The sequence below is a fragment of the Lissotriton vulgaris genome, chromosome 1_1 (genome assembly GCF_964263255.1).
Source record: "Lissotriton vulgaris chromosome 1_1, aLisVul1.2, whole genome shotgun sequence".
In the NCBI taxonomy this organism is placed as follows: Eukaryota; Metazoa; Chordata; class Amphibia; order Caudata; family Salamandridae; genus Lissotriton; species Lissotriton vulgaris.
The window spans coordinates 122,877,363-122,896,927 of NC_141685.1; the positions used below are offsets into that span (position 1 = coordinate 122,877,363).

The 19,565-nt window shown below is 46.2% G+C and overlaps 1 long non-coding RNA gene across 2 annotated transcripts in view; it reads left to right on the forward strand.

Moving 5' to 3' along the window:
* LOC147737729 (uncharacterized) overlaps nt 1–19,565 on the forward strand; it is a 167,922-nt gene that overhangs the window by 137,143 nt on the left and 11,214 nt on the right. For both annotated transcript variants that reach the window (XR_015300850.1, XR_015300851.1), the window contains one exon: nt 9,122–9,273. This is a non-coding gene — a long non-coding RNA (uncharacterized LOC147737729). The remainder of the gene's footprint in view (nt 1–9,121; nt 9,274–19,565) is intronic.

Here is a 19,565-nt window from a genome sequence, read left to right on the forward strand (position 1 = left end):
TTAGCCAACCTAATTTGACATTGTCAAATATTAGGTCTACTTTTTTTACCTCTAATAATTTTAAAAGATGCCTGTTGGTCATACCTGTGGGTTTTTTAACATTGAGTATTTCTTATTATTATTGGTTCTCATTGGTTATGATTTTGTAATTTTGTTAAAACAAAAGGGCTAGGATAGGAAAGTTGCAGGGGAGTTGTTATTTTTATTCCCCAGTCCTGAAAGAGATTATGTTCTTGCATAATAAGGCTGGCAGCAGTAGAAGATGTCCAAATTACTAATGTTGATATGCGATTATTATTCTTGATGTGTGGAATTCAATTGATTCTATGTCGGTACATTTAATTTTCTTTAATGAGGGTACTGCATTTTAATATGTTCCCACGAGTCATGATATCATTATTACCCCTAGATTTATATTCTGGCGTAGAAATTACCTGCACCACTCCTTCTTTTTGATCTGGGTTATGTAATTTAATTTGTTGCAGGCTATTTTCACCTTGAGCATGCGCAATTAACCCTTCATTATGATTATTAACAGTTTGAGACCATGATTGTCGATGTTTATGTAACTGCTTCGTTTTGGTTCCCAGATCGTGTGGTAATTTAATATCCTTCCAGGTTTTTAACAAATCTCTATCCGTTTTATCCCCTCTGATACTCTCACTCTTTGCTCTATTTGTTTCCAATTATGATGGCTTATTCTCCACCTGTTTATTACATTCCTCCACTTGCAGCATTTCTAAGGACTGAATTTTCCCATACTCTATCATTTTTATACTATCAGCTTGCTTGTTTAGGCATTTATTTTTCATAACTGCTTGTACCTCCGATAGATCTTTATTAAATAGAGGGTAAAGGGGTTTTGTTGGAGACATTTGTTTACCCTCACCTTCACAATATGATATTTGTTCATGGTTGTTTCCAGTGTTCAATCTCACTATATCTGATGCATTTGTATTTGTTTTTATACTTTTAGAAGCTTTATTTCTTGCTTTCCATTGCTTTTTCCTCTGACTTTTTGATAGTTAAACTTCCGGAGCTGCGTCTGTCATTGTTGATTGTGTCGAGCATATGTTTATCACTTCTTGATCTTTTGTTTTATCATCTATTTTATCTTTAACAACAACAGTATTGTCTTTACATTTTATTGTATCTTTAGAGGGGCAGTCGGTCTTGATGGGTTGAATTCTCACATTAGGAAAATTCCCTTTGACATCGTCAATTATTGTTTTTAAAATATCCGGAATGGTAACCAGTTTGTTAATTAGTGGGGCACAACTACACTCTGCATATGTAGATATTGGCTGAGATTGTGCCCTTACTATTAGATTATGTTGTGTTTTTGTCTTCTGCTCAGTTCCGGCAACAGAGGATGCCGTAGCACTCAAGAGATCTATTTGGACCTCCTTTTTGTTGGACTTATATGTTAAAGGTTTTGAAGAATAAATCCCAAATTGCTCCTGCGTTCCCACTTCCTGCTACCTGAATACCTGGGTTATGGTGTTGCCCATTTATGAATGATAGGTCCTTATACTCCTCTTTTTGTGGTCCTTGAAAATTATGTCCCTCATCACAAGAATGAATGAATTGTGGACTACTATTCAAAACGTCTTTTTGATACGGAGTACTCCAACGCTGCAGAGTTTCTGGGTTTCTGTTGTATTCGTCCTTATTAATTTGAGATCCGTTATTTTGATTACATTTCGACTGGTCCTGTTTTTTAACTGAATTTATTTTAGACAGAGTAAGATTCGATTTCAGTGGGGTATTGGCTTCCCTTATGATTTTCACCCCACCATTTAGTTCATTTGGAGCTTCTTGCTCTCGTTGATTTATTTGTCCCAAATTAGATGGTTCCCCTATCCCGTTAGCTGTTCTGATTTTTACTTGCACTTCTATTGGCATTGGATGCCTAGTTGGTAGTAATTGCTGAGTATCTCCCGTTGTTAGATTTATGCATTTTGCGTCCTCTTGTTGTGAACGACCAGTAAGTGGAATAGTTAACATCTCTAGGTCCGTTATTTGACCCCAATGGTTGACTTGGTCCTAAGTTGAATTTGACATTTGTTCGACTTCAGCTTCAGACTCAGGGTGGCCTAGTTCACTTACTCCTTGCTTAAGGGTTATAATATTTGTTCTACTCAGTGGTTTAATCAGAGTTTGAAGATCACATGGGTTAGTTAGCAATGTTAGCATAGCACCAGTTAGATCTTTCATAAAATCAAACTTTGACGGCGACTTTCCCAGTTTCCCAAATGTATGGACCTTAGATGATTTAAAGGACTCGCCTGTCTGTTTTATTTTAAACGTATCTAATATTAGTGTTTGTTGTATTTTTCGTTTCCTTTTGATAGGAGGGAAAGGTGGCCGCCCTTTTCCTGACCTCGTAATACACCCTCTAAGGTGAAGAAGTCTTGCTTCTTTCAGAGAATCAAACGGGCCAGTGACAAGACCAAATGGTGCTTTGATTGGACAAAAACACCTCCTAACACCTCCAAGGGAAAACACCCCCAAAGCACACCTCCGTACAGAATCCGCCGGTGCTGCTGGTTACTTATTTAATTAACTAATTCATTATTCAATTGATTAATATCCGAGCTCCGGGTAGGGCTGTAGTCTAGGCATGCAGAGTAATTAAGGGGTCGAGGGGTGCTTCAACAGGATCAAAGTCTATTGTCACTTTCCCCTTTGCATAATTTCTCAGATTTTGTATTACAGACTTATTACAGACTGAAAAGGCTCAGCGACTTACGGACCGATCAACCTTAACTACTCGCCACATGCCACACACCTCTTGTCACTCACCACTCACTGGTCATTGCTTGTTCGTTGCTATTCATCGCTGTCAAGAGTACAAGGGAGAATGCTGGCAATCGTTCAGGAGCAGAAGCGGGATCCAGAGCCAGTCCACCTACAGACGGCAGATGTAGGCACTTCCCTCCACTCCTCTGCTCAGCTCTGCTCTGCTCAATGATTTGTGTATACGTAAAATCAGGCGGCAGTTCCCTGAGTTCTGAGGAATGATTGAAGCGTGGGATGTCGGACCATAGATGCGTCCATTCCTCATCGGAAATAGGACGGTGAATTAAGTCTTCCCACATAGACATATACCGGGGGCGTGGGGAAAGCACTGTTTTAAGGAGGAAGCTATAGATAAATTAGATCACCCCTTTCATTTTAGCAGTCTTGGTGAGAAAGGCCTCGACTTTTGTGACAGATCGAGTAGCAGCCTCCCGTATCTGAGGTGTGAGGGCCCAGTGCATTTACTGGATATACTGATATCTTTCCGTGTTCTTCAATTCAAAGTCCCTTTGACATTGATCACAAGTAAGGGGATCAAAATTGTGGAAAAAATGTATTAGAGCTAAGCAGCCTCGCCTTCTCCAGGCATCAAAGGGTCCCTCATGTTGGGCGGGGGGAAAGCTGGATTGAAATGGATTGGAGTGAATGGGGATGGAAAAGAAGTCCACCTGTTGTCGCCCGAAATTGAGTCCCATACTTTAAGAGTGGTGCGTGTGGGGCAGTTTAAGGTCACCCTGGCAGTGGAAGAGAAGGGAGGCTCCAGCTATTTCCCTATGGCACTCTCGTCTTTGGAGACTGCTTAGCCTAGAACGTATGGCTGATATTTTCAGGGATAATTATAAGAATTTCGAATTTAAATGGGGGCCCCTTGTCTCCTTCCTCTCCCAGGGCCGTCCGTCTGCGGTGTGTCCCTCCACCATCAGAGCCCGCCATCTCTTCTTGTTTTGATCACAATCCCAGTGTCGACCAACCTCTCGTTGTGGGGTGGGGTGGGGGGTGGGTATTTTTTTAGGTTTTTTTCTTTGTTCCTTGTTAGATTCATAATTACTTATCCCATGTTAAGATGAGTTTGTCCATGCTTTTTGGCTATTCCGCATTCAACACCTCGGTGGAGCAACCTTAAACCAGGTGAGGACTCGGAGGATGTTACCGGGCTTCATCTCGCTGTAGACGTGGGTAGAATGGCAAATCTGGGATTAACGGCCTTCCCTGAAACTCGTGTGTCTTCTAGAGGCCAGGACTAACTTTGTTTTTAATTATATGCATTGCGCGCTGACTGCTAACGCGCTGTGTTTATTTTAATTATTTCCTCGCGCTGAGTGCTAGCGCGTGTCACCGCTTTCCCCAGTACTGCTCCTGGAACCATCGCGCTGATTGCAAGCGCCAGCACTACTTATTGCCGAGTGCTTTTATATTTGGACAGGCTGTGTCTTCCGCCTTTCTGACCCTTATTCCCACTTGTACCTTTTCTTTTTCGGCACCTGTGGCGGAAAGCCTGGTGCTTTCTCCTCGCTGTTTTCTGTGCACTTTTGTTTCCGGTCTTCCCCGCCTGTGTTGGGTGGCAACAGCACTGTGGGAGGGGACCTGTCTTTTTCTTTCTTCCCCACTCCAGTCCGGCATACGAGGTGCCGCTGGGTGCTGTGGGATTGGAGTAGCGGCCATTTTGGGAGGAGATCTTGCACGCCGGTCGGCGGACCAGTGGTGCGGCTCTCCTGTCACTCCCCCTGAGCGACTATAAGTTCAGGGGCTTTCCGCTCCGCGCAGCGGACGCGCTTTGCGGACGCGCCTATCCCGCGCCAAAGAAGCGCCTAAGGTAAGCCCGTCTGCACCCGTCAGCGTCCCAGATGCGGACGGGTGCGGACGTGGGTCTTCCTATCGGCGGTCTCTCCTCTTTCTCTACCACTTTGCGCTCCTATACTTTTGTGGAGCTCCTTTCCCTTCGGTGCTAGGTGGCTACGTGCCACTGCATCTTTCCTGGTAGGCGGGCTTTGAGAAAAGGCTGCCCTGGTTGCGGATGGCGTTTGGTCGGCTCTCATGTCGCATCCCTTGCGACCCTGCCAACTTACAATCCTTGCTCTCTTCTCAATACCAGATCTCTCAGCAGGCATTCTTAGGACATCCACAATCTGTTGATGGAGTCCAAGCCGCCCTGTCTTTTCTTAACTGAGACCTGGCTGGGAGAAAGTTCTGGCCCTGACCTAGCGAATGCCATTCCTACTGATTATGTCATTATCAGAAAGGACAGGGCCTTAGGAAGAGGCGGCGGGATCGCTTTGGTAGTTGACAAGCGCTTCCCCTGCGCCACTCTCCCCACGGATAATATTTCGGGCTGTGAGTCTCTCGGCTTTACCCTCTTGCTATCCCCACGCCAAGCCTGTGTTGGGCTTTTAATTTATAGACCCCCGGGTCCCAGAGGTCTTTTTTTCGAGGAACTGCAGGCTGTTCTTTCTGCACTTTGTTTAAAATCCGAACATTGCATATTGTTGGGTGATTTTAATTTACACATGGATGTTGGTAGTGATTTGGATGTTGTTAAGTTGTGGGACATTACAGCTCCTCTAGGGCTGTTACCGTATGTTTCTGTCCCCACACACAACAAAGGCCACACTTTAGACCACATTTTTTCTACAGCTGCGATCTGCGTATCCCCCCCGATCCCTGTCCTATGGTCTGACCACTTTTTAATAAATTTTATTATTTCTCCTGTCATCACTACTTCCTCCAGATCGTTGGAAGGCCCTAGAGGGACTGCTAGGGCTTTTCACCGGGTCTCTCCTGAAATGCTGGTATCTGCACTCTCCATGCACCCTTGTCAACTGTCTGGTATTTTAGAGGAAGATTTGGATCTGCTACATAGGTGGCTAGTGGATAGATTTGAGGAGTTAGCTCCCATGTCTACTTCTAGAAAATCCTGCAACCGCGCCTCGGCACCGTGGTTCACTCCTTCTCTTGGTGAGCTGCGCCGAGAGTGTAAAAAAGCTGAAAGGGCCTGGCGCCGCATGTATGATCCCAGTGACAAAAATAAATATAGGGAACTCATGAAGCTCTATCACCGCCATATTATGGCTGGGAAAAAAACTTATTATGACAAAAGAATTGAGGACGCGGCCAATAAGAGTAAAGAAATTTTCCGCATTGTAAAAGATTTTATTTCCCCTACCTCGATATTACCATCCCACTCCCATACGGAAGCATGGGTCCATCAACTTGCAATCTTTTTCACCTCTAAAATTAAAGCTATTCAAGATACTTTTTCCCCCATGAGTTCAGTATCTGTATCTGAGCACAGGCTCTCTCGGTTCCCATCCTTGGTAGTGGAAGACCCCTCTCTTTCTGAGTTTCCTCCTCTGTCCCTACCTGCCTCTCTTGACCTTCTCACCCAGCTCAAGTCTGGCTCCCCGCAGGATCCCTGTCTTGCTAAATGCCTTGGAAAAGTAGCCCCGGCCTTAAACCCTTTGTTTAACCCGGTGCTCAACATGTCTTTAAGCACAGGGGTGGTTCCCCAGGTCTGGAAGCATGCCTTGATCCTGCCACATGTCAAGAAGCCCAATTTGGACCATCTAATCCATGCTAACTATAGGCCGATCTCCCTTCTCCCGGCTCTGGCAAAGGTGGTTGAGAAGCATGTTCACATCTCCCTCTTGACTACATTGAGAGTAATGACATCCTTCGCGATACTCAGTCGGGTTTTCTCACCAACATGAGTACGGAGACCGCTCTCCTTGAAGTTACTGATGCCATCCGGGAAGTTCTGGATTTAGGTGGAAAGGCCATATTAGTTATGCTGGATTTGTCGGCGGCCTTTGACACCGTTCCCCATGACGGTCTCCTTTTAAGACTCTGGGAGATCGGATTGCGTGGAGTGGTGTTGAAGTGGTTCGAGTCATTCTTATCCGGTCGTCGGCAAACGGTCTGGGCGCCACCTTTCTCCGCCGACATGGAGGTGGGGGTGCCTCAGGGCTCTATCTTGAGCCCCACCCTTTTTAATATCTATATGGCCCCTCTGGCGGCAGTGGCGGAGTCGTTTGGTGCCCAGATTGTATCCTATGCTGATGACACCCAGCTCCTTTTCACCTGCACTAAGGGCTCCGACTTTGATGGTATGCGGATCAGGGACTGTTTGGGAGCGGTCTTTGACTGGTTTAAACAGCACAGTCTGAAATGTAATTCCAATAAATAGGAATTGCTTTTCTTTGGCTGCCTGCCTGATCCGAGATGGAAGGCCTGGTGGCCTCCTGACATGTACCCTCCGGCAGATGCCTCTTCCAAGGCAAAGAATCTTGGCGTCCAGATTGATGAGGGCCTTTCCTTTGGGCCTCAGATTCGCGAGCTCACAGGGAAATGCTTTGGCATTTTAAAAATGCTAAGGAAATTCCTTCTGATTTTGTCCCTGGAGCACAGAAAGACCACAGTACAGGCTTTGATAGGATCTCGCCTAGATTATGCTAATGTGCTCTATCTGGGATTGCCAAAATTTCTTCTTGCGCGCCTTCCGCTAGTGCAGAACTCCGCTGCAAGGGCCATTTTTGGCCTTCATCGAAGAGCGAGTGCACCGGAGCTGCTTAAAAGGCTTCACTGGCTCCCTGTCGCGAGACGGATTACTTTTAAGGCGTTGACTCTCGCCTTTAAGGCGCTTCATCTTGCAGGGGCCAAATACATCAGAAGGCGTCTTGCCTTTTATCTGCCCTCTAGAACTTTGAGATCAGCTTCTTTGGCCATGGCTTCTGTTCCTCCCATCAGACGGGCTAGAATTGGAGGTCGCTCTTTTCGATACATGGCACCACGGAGCTGGAACTCCCTGCCCGTCTCCCTTAGGAAAATCAGCAATTTACTGGTTTTCAGGAAGGAACTGAAGACATGGCTTTTTACCCAGTAATTTTTTTTCTGTTGCTCTGCATCTGCCCTGGATTTTCTCTCCTTCGGGTCTTTGTCACTGGGACACTCCACGGAGTAGCCGTGCGCTATAAAAGAGCCAAATTAACATAACATAACATAACATAACCTGGAGAAATTACCGTTACAGAAGGCCGTTGACTTTACTTTAGACCTATCTGCTGGCTTAGCAAAGTTGCATGTTCTTCTTTTTTTTCTTTTTTATCTCTCTCTCTCAGCTCCGGGGCACTTAGAAGCTGTATCTTTCATTTGGCTTATCTAATAAGAGGAGGAGCTGGTTTATATTGATCAATACACTTTGTACACCTGTTATAATTCTGTTGGGGCTTTCTGATCCCTTGCGTGGGACCAAGTGATGATGTAATTTTTGCCTGTGGACTGTGGGAAAAAAAAAAAATAAACACATTTTTTACATAAATCAGGCGGCAGGCCAAGGCTCCTCTGTGCTCCTCTGTGCCCTGCAGCAGCCGCCGCACGAGCAGCACTAGCAGCGCCTTAGCACCGCCACAGCAGATCCGTAGAACTTAAAGCGCCCGTATAACAGGACGCGGGTGAAGCGGGAACCGGTCACAAAACAAACCCTGGCTGTCGTCCCAGGCTCCGCTAGCTCATCAACTCCTCCTCGGCTCGGCCCCTCGGCTCTAATCGATACGCTCTGCACTCAACGCCGAATCACAGGCTGACAACAACTGTGAACACCAACAGAGGGAAGAATTGTGTGTTTCCCCCAGTTAGTGAAAAAAACAGCATAAGTCTTGGCTGCTTCTGCTGCACCCAGAGTCTTATGCATCTTTCCAATCTAATTTTTCTGTCTGGAAAAAGATTGTGTCCTGGTTTTCTGCACCCAGTAAATCCAGGTGAAGAAAAAACTAACAACTGATAATCAGGTGGAATAAAATGAACACATGAAAGTACGCCTTAATTTCATTGCCCTTGATTCACACTCAGGACCATAGTTGAGGGATAGGTCTAGGCACAATCCTCGCAGCACACAATAGATTTGCTTGAGGCAGACCCAAAACTCAAAAGTCAGGAAACCAGATACAAGTAGGTCGTAACTCAGGGCAGGGGAAACCGCCTGTTGTCCGTGGAGGAGTCATTTCCTTCCCAGAAATCTGCATTACAAATTAATTAATAGTATATATATTTTTAATATCTGTTTGGTGCCAGTCCATATGACTTTAATATCTGCCTTTGGGATTCTACGTTGCAACTCCATAGGGTACATGTATCCTTTGTGAGCTTAATAAAATGTTGAAAATTCTACAAATCCTCACTCCTACATCCAAGTACTCTCATGCTACCATTCTACTCTCTGCTCTGTCTGAAAAACAGCTCAGCATTTTCAAAATTCTGCATTGATTTAGCTTGTAAATTATATTTTTGGAAATGTACATGTATTAACTATTTAATTTTAATACTATAGGTGATTGAAATTACGGACGAAGAAAGCAAGATTTAGCACTAAGCAACTGAATGTCAGTGCCATAAGAAGGATTATTTTGAAAAACTGAAGGACATCCAGCATTCTACGTTTAAACAATTTCCAAAAATCTAAGTGTGGCAAGTACTATACCTGTAAGTGAAGTCTCTAATGTTGCATTTCATTAACCCAGAGCAAAGCCATATCTGTGCACACAGCATCAGAAATAATGTAGAAAGACCGCTTCAGCATCCTCATCTGAAATATTATCAGAAAGACAAATTGCCTCAGCATGACAGAATAACGTTCATCTAAAGCATCATGTAATTCTAGAGAGGAAGCACACACTACATAAAAGAAAGTTACAACTAAAGGTTTCTTCTGGATACCATCAAAGAAAAGACGCTGAAAGAAGACTCCGAAGCTGACACGTTAACAACCAAAAGATTCGAAAATCACCTTTGTTCAAAAACCGTTTTTAACCAGTTACGCAAGTTTGAGACTATCTGCCTCGGGATATAACACCTTGACCCACTCTGCTCACTCTTGCGAAAACCTTAAAAATGTACCACTTTATTGTGTTAATGACCATCTCAGATTGTTTCCATTTTATTGTGTACTGTTCTGTAATTCTTGTAAATCGCCTCAACATTATCTGTTGTGCAGGAGTGATATGTAAAACTGTTAAATATAAAAATGGATTAAAGGAGCACCATTGCGCTATAGCTATAGCTAATGTAAAAAAATCCTCATCCTCAGAACTACAAACCTTAACCTTACACCAAACATAGAAAGGGAAGAAGGAACTGATGTTCTGCGACTAATGATCCACAATAGTACTCTGCACGTTCTAACGCCCTTAGTTACTGCCATTACATCAGTGCAAAAAGTTACTTATCAGTTTAATCATTAAATATCAGACTAACACCTTATTACTTCATTGCTAAGAACCTATACAAATAGATTTGAGAAAAACTTCAGTCACAAATTAAGTTGCTGCCGGAGAGGCTATTACCTAAAGACTATTATCTGCTAGAAAAATGTCAACAGCTGTTACAGGACTGCTTCCCGACATTTTTTGCTCAATTCAAGTGTTGAGAAGATTACACACAATTTCTTTTAGAGATAAGGGCTGAACATTATCTAAACAAGCCTGACTCTAAAATCGAGGTAAAATAACCGAAGTTGGGGAAAAAAGTTACCTGTGCCCAAAAAGATACAGCCATAAATCTTATCTCACAGAATTTGACAGAATGCACACAGGGGGAAACCACTCTCAGTGCAAAGTATGCCAAAAAAGTTTCAGGCGTAAATCCTATCTCACTGAGCATATGACAATCCACACTGGGGAAAAACCTTTTCAGTGCTCTGAATGCCAGAAAAGGTTTAGTATCAAACCGAGTCTATCTCGACATGCATTAACCCACTCTGTGGAAAAACCTTACCAGTGCACTGAATGCCAGAAAAGGTTTTGTAACAAACCGAGTCTATCTCGACATGCATTAACCCACTCTGTGGAAAAACCTTACCAGTGCGCTGAATGCCCAAAAAGTTTCAACCAAAAATCTTATTTCACTGAACATATGAGAATCCACTTTGGGGAAAACCCTTATCAGTGCTCTGAATGCCAGAAAAGGTTTTGTAACAAATCGAGCCTATCTCGACATGCAATAACCCACTCTGTGGACAAACCTTATCAGTGCCCGGATTGCCAGAAATGTTTCAAAAACAAGAGCCGTCTCACACAGCATGCAAGATACCACTCTAAGGCTAAGGAAAAACATTATCAGTGCTCTGAATGCCAGAAATGTTTCAGTGATCAAAGCACTCTGACTCGGCATACAAGAACCCACACTGGGGAAAAACCTCATCAGTGCACAGAATGCCAGAAATGTTTCATTGACAAAAACAGTCTCACTCGGCATATAATGACCCACACTGGAGAGAAACCTTATCAGTGCCCTGAATGCCAGAAATGTTTCAGTTGCGAATGCAGACTCACTGAACATACAAGAATCCACACTGAGGAAAAACCTTATCAGTGCTCTGAATGCCCAAAACATTTCAACCTTAAATCACTTCTAACTGCACATGTGAGAATCCACACTGGGGAAAAGCCTTATCAGTGCTCTGAATGCCAGAAATGTTTCAGTCAAAAAAGCTGTCTCACTCGGCACATAAGAACCCACACTGGGGAAAAACCTTATCAGTGCTCTGAATGCCACAAATGTTTCAGTGACAAAATGAGACTCACTAAACATAAAAGGACCCACACTTGGGTAAAACGTTATTGGTGCACTGAATGTGACAAATGTTTCAGTGAAAAAAGCAGTCTCACTCAGCATATAAGAACCTACACTGGGGAAAAACCTTATCAGTGTTCTGAATGCCACAAATGTTTCAGTCGAAAAATCAATCTCACTGAGCATATAAGAATCCACACTGGGGAAAAACCTTATCAGTGCTCTGAATGCCAGATATGTTTCAGTCAAAAAAGCAATCTCACTGAGCATATAAGAATCCACACCGGGGAAAAACCTTATCAGTGCTCTGAATGCCAGATATGCTTCATTCAAAAGAGCAGTCTCACTCAGCATATAAGAATCCACACTGGGGAAAAACCTTATCAGTGCTCTGAATGCCAAAAATGTTTCAGCCAAAAATCTCATCTCACTGAACATGTGAGAATCCACACTGGTGAATACAATTATCAGTGCTCTAAATGTCAGAAAAGATTCAGAGGTAGAGATGGTTACAAGCGCCATAAGAAAACACACCATCAAAATAATTCAGTTCTCTGAATGCCAGAAAAGCATAAATTTTAAACTCAATCTCACTCTACATGAGCAGACGCACACAGGGGAAAAACATTACCAATTTCTCTGAATGCCAGAAATTCCTATTTGATAGGCACAGCCTCACTAACCATAAGCGACTCCATACTGATGCAAAACCTTATGAGTGCTCTGAATGCCAGAAAAGCTGCAGAGAAAAACGCTATCTCACCATGAGAAACTCCACACTGGAGAAAATCCTTATGCCATAAAAGGTTGAATCTGAAAGACAGTGTTATGCCTCATGAGAGATCCCACTCTGGGAAAAAACCTTATGAGTGCTCGAAATGCAAGCAATGTTTTGGTTACAAATTACTTCTCACTTGACATGAGCGAACTCACACGGGGGAAGAAAGCCTTATGTGTGTTCTGAATGTCAGATAAGGTTTAGTCTTGAATACAATGTCATTTCACATGAGAGAATTCACACTGGACTAAAGCCATATACAGGAGGGGAAAGCCAGAAACGTTATACCCAGAAAGGAGATATCACTAAACATGAGAAATGCATCCACACCGGGTGAAAAGTAAGGCGTATCTTGAGTTGCAGAAAAGCTTCTAACAACCTGACTTTACATGAGAGGGCACATATTGTAGTTGCAATAGAATTCATCAAGAAACTCTTACAGGATAACTTAGGCTGCCCGCATGCAACCTCCAAAGAAATTTCAGGCCTGGAAATATTTTTAATTGCAATAGAATCCACAATTTGAGTATCTGAAAGTTACAAAACTCTCAAGGTCTTTACTTTACACAGAGAAGAGTTAGTGCTTGCAAAAATCAACTAATTGCCCAAAAAATCACAATAATAATATCTTAAATTTTACTCCACCCAAAAGGTTTCTACTCACCCTTGTTTCTTAACATATGACTGATATCTATTTTTTCATGATAAGATTAAGCCTATGTGGAGTTCTTCAGTGAGGAACTCCGCAAAGTGACAAAAAAACTCTGGCGGTCTACGCGGAGTTCCGCAAGCAGCGGAGTGCGTAAGGGTCATGCAGTTTGTGGGGATTTCATACCATGTCGGAGGTTCATTTGGCCCTTCTCTTCCAGGAAGTTATGGATCTCTTTGTCAAACGCGTCCTTGTGCCCGAAGTAGGTCAGGGTTGCTACTCCCACTACTTCTTGGTATTTACAGTGTTGTGCGCTGGGCAGGTAGAATACGCGCTGTTTGTGACTCTGACCCCATTTAAACATCGCGCCATTTTGTTGTTGTTGTGGTTGTACTTCGGAGCCTTCCCCTACGACCTGATCCCGCCTCCCAGCTGATCCTCCCTCGCCCCTCCCCCTCCACTCTCCATATATGACAGGAGTTCCCGCGCGCAGCGTTTACGCGCAGCGACCGCGCCCAACCCGCGCCGAAGGTGCGCCAAAGGTAAGCCCGTCTACGCCCGTCCGCGCCTGGACCGCGCCCAGCGCCAGACCCCCTGCCCCTCGCGCTCCCCAGCCCTCCCGCATTACCTATGATGCCGCCACCCTCCTAGCCCTCAACCCCGGTCGCGCTCCCAACTGCGTCCTAGCCGCTCCTGGACACACCCATGGACCTTTCTCCTGCTACTCCTGCAAATTCAGCGGCACCGACCACATCTCTGCTACAACCACTCCACAGATCCCCGACCCCAACCACCTACGATGCATCCTTCTCAACACCCGATCGGTCCACAGGCACGCAATTGACCTATGGAATCTTCTAGACACCATCTCTCCAGACATCGCCTTCCTTACGGAAACATGGATGAATGCTTCCTCCACCCCAGACATCACCATTGCCATCCCTGAAGACTATAAGATCACTCGCAAAGACCGAACCAACCACACAGGAGGAGGAATCGCTATCGTCCATAAGAAATCAATCCGCATCTCAACCAGCTCTGACGCCAACCTCGCCAACTCCGAACACCTTCACTTCCAGATCCACATCGACCCCAAGACCACACTCAGAGGCACCCTCCTCTACAGACCACCAGGACCCCGCGCAAAATTCAGCGAAGACATTACGGACTTCATCACCCCACACGCGCTCCCCTCCAAAGATTACATCCTTCTGGGAGACCTCAACTTTCATCTTGAAAAGACCAACGTCCGCAACACCACCACCCTCTTGGACAACCTCGCCAACCTCGGACTTAAACAACTAGTCACTTCCCCCACCCACATCGCTGGTCACACACTCGACCCCATCTTCACATCCAGCAATCATGTCTCCTTCAGCCACACTACGGATCTCCTCTGGACCGACCACAGCTGCGTTCACTTTACCTACAACAAGCCGAAACCCATCAACCACTCCCAACCCACCCTGCAAAGAAACTGGAACAAAATCACCACGGACCAAATCTCCGCATCGCTCCTTCGAAACTCCCCAGCCCTCTCTTCTAACGCCAACGAAGCCGCCGCCAACCTCACCCTATGGTTATCCAACACCGCCGACACTTTAGCTCCACTGAAAAAACGTCAAAGCAAACCTGGCAGCAAGAAAGCCTCATGGTTCAACGAGGATCTCAAGAAGTCCAAGAAACTCTGCCGCTCCCTTGAAAAGGCCTGGAAAAAAGACCCAACCTCCAGCACCAAGGACGCCTTCAAAAGCGCCACCCGCACTCACCACCAACTGATCCGAAAAGCCAAGAAAACAGCATTCAAGGATCGACTTGACAACAACGCCCACAACAGCAAATAACTTTTCAACATCGTCAAGGAATTTTCCAATCCCTCGGCCAACTCCAACGACATCACCCCCTCTCAAACCCTCTGCGACTCCCTAGCCTCTTTTTTCCACAACAAGATTGCAGACATCCACAACAGCTTTGACAACCAACCCGGAAACCAACCCACCCTACCATCTGCTGACCATCTTCCCCCCATGAACACCCTTAACGCCTGGAACCCAATCTCCACTGAGGACACCATCCACCTGATGAATTCCATCCACTCAGGATCCCCCACAGACCCATGTCCTCACCACATCTTCAACAAAGCAGACTCCGTCATAGCACCGCACCTCCGAGACGTCATCAACTGCTCCTTCAACTCCGCTACCTTCCCAGAAGACTGGAAACACGCCGAACTCACCGCCCTTCTGAAAAAACCAACAGCGGACCCCACCGAACTCAAAAATTACCGCCCCATCTCGCTTCTTCCATTCCCGGCCAAAGTCATCGAGAAAGCAGTCAACAACCAGCTCGCCACCTTCCTCGAAGCCAACAAATCCCTCGACCCCTCACAATCTGGCTTCCGAGCAAAACACAGCACTGAGACCGCCCTCATCGCAGCAACAGACGACATTCGAACTCTACTGGACAATGGAGACACAGTCGCCCTCATCCTCCTCGACCTCTCTGCAGCATTCGATACAGTCTGCCACAGCACCCTTCTTCAACGCCTCAACAACATCGGAATCCAAGGAAAAGCACTTGATTGGATCACCTCGTTCCTCACCGGAAGAACCCAGAGAGTCCGCCTTCCTCCATTCAAGTCCGAGGCCTCTGAAGTCATCTGCGGCGTACCTCAAGGTTCCTCACTCAGTCCCACCCTCTTCAATATATACATGAGCCCCCTCGCGGCCATCGCACGCCAACACAACCTCAACATCATCTCTTACGCGGACGACACTCAACTAATCCTTTCTCTCACCAATGACCCCAGCACCGCCAAAACTAACCTACACGAAGGAATGAAAGAAGTTGCCGAATGGATGAAACAAAGCCGTCTGAAACTGAACTCAGACAAAACAGAAGTCCTCATCTTAGGTACATCCCCCTCTGCATGGGACGACTCCTGGTGGCCGGAAGCCCTCGGAAAAGCACCCATCCCGACAGACCACGCACGGAACCTCGGCGTCATCCTGGACTCTTCACTCTCAATGAACAGACAAGTCAGCGCCGTATCCTCTTCCTGCTTCAACATCCTTCGCATGCTCAGAAAAACATTTCGCTGGATCCCCTCCGAAACAAGGAAGACAGTCACCCACGCTCTGGTCACGAGCCGACTGGACTACGGAAATACCCTCTACGCGGGCACTACCGCAAAACTCCAGAAGAAACTCCAACGAATCCAAAACGCCTCAGCCAGGCTCATATTAGACATCCCACGCAATGAACACATCTCTGGTCACCTTAAAGACCTCCACTGGCTACCCGTCAATAAGAGGATCACTTTCCGGCTGCTTACCCACGCACACAAATCTCTCTACGACATCGGACCAGATTGCCTAAACACTCGGCTGTCCTTCTACACCCCATCCCGCCAACTACGCTCTTCCAACCAAGCCCTCGCTACTGTTCCTCGCATCAACAAGACCACCATGGGAGGCAGATCCTTCTCATACCTGGCTGCTAAAACATGGAACTCACTCCCCGCTTACCTTCGCCTCACCCAAAACCACCTAGCGTTCAGAAAGCAGCTTAAAACATGGATATTTGACAAATAATCTTCCTCCCCTTCCTAAGCGCCTTGAAACCCTCCGGGTATGTAGTGCGCTATACAAATTTTATGACTTGACTTGACTTGACTTGACTTGACTTGACTTGACTTGACAAAGGCCTGCATCCTAGCTTAGTCCTCAGGGACATCAACCGCTTTCTCCGAAAGGAGAAGTTCAAGTGGTTAACCTTGGCTCAGGTCTTATCTGCCTTCGACCGTGGAGATTTGATGGTAGCGTTGGACTTGCAGGACACTTACTTTCACATCCCCGTCTTGCCTGCCCACCGGCATTACCTACGGTTCACGGAAGGCCACACGCATTTTCAGTTTACCACGCTCCCCTTTGACCTAACCAGCCCCCCCTCCCCCGGGTGTTCACTAAAGTGATGGCGGTGGTCGCAGCTCATCTGCGCAGATCAGGGGTTCCAGTCTTCCCCTATCTCGACGACTGGCTGTTGAAGGCTCCCACCTCCAGACTACAACGGACTTTCTGCATTTGCTGGGGTTCTCAGTTAACGTGCTGAAGTCGCACCTGATTCCATCCGTTAAGCTCCTTTTTATCGGAGCGGTTCTGGACACAGCACAGTTTTGGGTCTATCCTCCCTAGCAGCAAGTCCAGTATATTTGGGCTATGATACCGATGTTTCAGCCTCCATCCCGGTGTTCGGTGAGAATGACCCTGAGGCTGCTGGGCCTCATGGCCTCCTGAATCCTGCTGGTGGATCATGCCAGATGGCATATACGTGCTCTGCAGTGGGACCTGAAGTTCCAGTGGGCGCAGGACCAGGGGAATCATTTCGATGATGTTCAGATTTTGGAGGGGACTGCAAGTCAGTTGCAGTGGTGGTTCACGAACCAGGATTGGGTCAGCAGCAGATCCCTCTCCCTTCCCCAACCTGAGTTCACAGTAGTGACGGATGCGTCACTCCTGGGATGGGGCAGTCATATGGGAAAGGCGGAGATCAAAGGCCTCTGGTCTCTGGCGGAATCCAGGCACCACATCAACCCTCTGGAGCTCCTGGCGATTCGTCTTGCACTGAAGGCATTCCTTCTTTCTATCAAAGGAAGAGTGGTGCGGGTGTTCACGGACACCACCGCCATGTGGTACTCCAACAAACAGGGCAGGGTCGGGTCATGGACCCTATGTCAAGAGGCTCTTCTCCTTGGACATGGCTGGAACCTCAGGGCATACCTCTGGTGGTTCAACACCTAGCACGTTCCCTGAACGCCAGGGCGGACAAACTCCACCGCCGGTGCATGATGGATCACGAATGGCGTCTTCACTCAAAGGTGGTGCAAGGTCTCTTTTAGCAGTAGGGAGAGCCTTGGTTAGATTTATTTGCCACTGAAGAGAACGCACAATGTCAGCAGTTCTGCGTGTTGGAGTTTTCAAGGCGGCTCTCGCTCGCCAATGCTTTTCGTCACAATTGGAGTTGCGGCCTCCTGTATGCCTTTCTGCCTGTACCACTTCTGCCAAAATTGCTGAAGAAGATCAAACGCGACCAGTCCCAAGTCATTCTTGTGGCTCCGGACTGGGCACGAAGAGTCTGGTACCCCGAGCTCTTGAGCATGGCCATCGATCCTATTGTTAACAGATTTCTGAAGTGCATTACTCATCTCTTTCCTCCTTCTCCTTTCGTATTTATTTATTTATTTATTTATTTTTAGGTTTGTATAGCGCTGGAATCGACTACCAAAGGAGTATCTCTGCCCTTTGGCGGATACTAAGGAGGGTTGTGGACTGACATGGTTAGTAGGAGAGAAACAAGAAAGTTTTTAACAGTTTCCTAAATGTCGAATGTTCCGAACAGAGTCTGAGATAGTCAGGAAGTTTGTTCCATAAACGAGGAACGAGATAGGAGAGAGCCTTCCCTCCCAATCTTGTCCTCTTGATGATACGTACTTCAAGAAGGTTTTTACTACTGGAACGCAGGGCAGGCAAGGGAGTTAAGGAAATGAATTTGTCGGCCAGATAGGATGGGCCCAGATCGTGTAGAGCTTTGTAAATAATGCAGCAGACTTTAAACCTATCCGCTGGCGAATGTGCAGCCAGTGGAGTTTCACTAGTAGGGGGCGCGATGGTGTCCTAGGAGGTGCATTCTGAACCAGTCTGGCAGTATTCTGGACTATTTGAAGTCTGCTCAGCAGAGAGTCATTAGCTGAGATCAAAAGCCCGTTACAGTAGTCTAGGAGACTAATGACTAACGCCTGGACTAAGGTTTTGCGAGTAAAGTCCGGGAGTAAAGGAAAGACTTTCTGGAGCATTGTGATTATGTGAAAGCATGAGCCAGCTGTCTGTGCTACTTGTTCTTTTAAAGTAAGAGCCTGGTCTAATCGTATGCCTACATTTTTTACAACTAATCTAGGGGCGGGGTTGTGCCAGTGGGACTTGAATCTTGTCCTCACTTATCTTGTGTGTGCTTCCTTTGAGCCCCTATATAATTGTCCTCTTCGCCTCCTTTGAGACTGCTTTTTTGCTTGCCATCACCTCTGCTCGCAGGGTGAGTGAGCTTCAGGCTTATCTTCCAGACTTCCCTTTCTTGCTGTCCATCCAGACAAAGTAGTCCTCCGTACTAAGCCCTCTTTTCTGCCCAAAGTGATTACCTCTTTCCACATAGGTCAGACCATCACATTGCCCACCTTCTTCCCTCCTCTGCACCCTTCCAAAGAGGAGTGTAGATTCCACTGTCTGGACCCAAAATGTGCGCTGTCTTTCTACCATGGCCGCACTAAAGACTTCCGGGTGGACTCTTTGCGGATTATGTGGGCACCAAGAAAGGTCGGGCAGTGCACAAAGGTACCATCTCTGGATGGGTCTTCCTATACATTAAGATCTGTTATTCTTTGACTAAAAAGGACCTCCAGTAGGTCTGCGCACCCACTCTACCAGGGCAACGGGAGCCACTACTGCTTTGGGACGTGGAGTTCCGCTGGTTGACATCTGTCACACAGCCACGTGGGCATCCCTGCACACGTTAACTAAGCATTACTGTCTGGACAGCCAAGTCCGGAGAACTGGATTTTTTGGCTGTTCTGTTCTCCAGGACTTCCTGGTGTGAACTTAGTTTGCAGACCCACCTCCTGGTTTGGTATTGCTGGGGTATCTATTCTAAGGTAAGGAATCTATAACTAATAGTCTATTTCAGATGTACAAGTTACTTACCTTCGGTAACGATGTATCTGTAAGAGAC